Raw genomic sequence first — 1,418 nt, forward strand, 5'->3', positions numbered from 1 at the left:
CCTGCCACCGCAGCCTCGCCTGCTGGGCTCCGGCGATCCTTCCGCCTCAGCCTTATGAGTAGCCGGAATTACAGGCATGCGCTACCCCGCCCAGCTTTTTTTTTTTTTTTTTGATTTATTGTAGAAATGAGGTCTCGCTGCCCAGGCGGGTCTCGAACCCACGGGCTCAGGCAATCCACTCACCTCAGCCTCCCAAAAGCGCGGGATTACAGGCTGAGCCACCGAGCCCGGCGAGGAATAGGATTATTAAACAAAAATTTTTTTTTTTGAGTTGGGACTCACCCTGGCTGGAGTGCTGTGGCATGATCACAGCTCACTGCAACCTCAATCTCCTGGGCAAGTAATCCTCCCACATCATACTCCTGAGTAGCTGGGACTACATCACGTGCCACCATGCCCAACTAATTGTTTGATTTTTTTTTTTGGAGAGATTAGATCTCACTACATTGCCCAGGCTGATCTTGAACTCCTGGGCTCAAGTGATCCACTCGCTTCAGTTTCCCAAAGTACTGGGATAACAGGTGTGAACCACTGCACCCCTAGATGAACTTGTAAGAGTAAATCTTCTAATTAATTAAATCAGAACTTGAGGATTTAAAATTTCACAATTTAGATATAAATAAACAAATAACAACATAACACTGCATGTATTACACAATACATATAATACAATAGTATATATAACACTGTATGTATATTGTATTACATACAATATAATCATATACAGTATGATTCCATATGTGTTTATATGTGTATTAGAAAGTAGTCCAGAGGGCTACCAACCAAAATGTTACTTGGAACTAGGGTGAGACCAGCATGGCTTCTAGAATGTTTGATGTACAGATGACCTTATTCTCAGGGGGGCAGGGGGTGGCACCTGACGGTGAGTGTGTTCTTACATGTTGTGTCCTAGGTGCCTCACATGTCTCACCCTCGTCTTGGCTGTGGTAGGGTCCCGAGGCTGCTGGATCACAGATTCTTTCTTTCCTCTTATTTTTCACTTGGTTATATGTTCAAGTTCCTTGCTACTCCAAGTGTGGTACCTGGACCAGCAATGTTAGCATCACCTGGGAGCTTATTGAAAAACAGTATCTTGAAGATAAAGACGCAAATGAAAACAAAAACAAAAAGTAAATCAAAAACCAGAAATAGCCAGGCTCCTTGGCTCAGCCTGTAATCCCGCACCTTGGGAGGCTGAGGTGAGTGGATTGCCTGAGCCCGCGGGTTCGAGACCCGCCTGGGCAACTTGGCGAGACCTCATCTCTACAATAAATCAAAAAATTAGCCAGGGATGGTAGCGCGTGCCTGTAGTTCCAGCAACTTGGAAGGCTGAGGCGGAAGGATCACCGGAGCCAGCAGGTCGAGGCTGCGGTGGCCGGGAGTGGCCGCTGCACTCCAGTCTGGGCGACAGAGTGAGA

Source organism: Carlito syrichta, unplaced genomic scaffold (assembly GCF_000164805.1).
Source record: "Carlito syrichta isolate Samal-C Ts95f unplaced genomic scaffold, Tarsius_syrichta-2.0.1 Scaffold306319, whole genome shotgun sequence".
NCBI classification, from domain to species: Eukaryota; Metazoa; Chordata; class Mammalia; order Primates; family Tarsiidae; genus Carlito; species Carlito syrichta.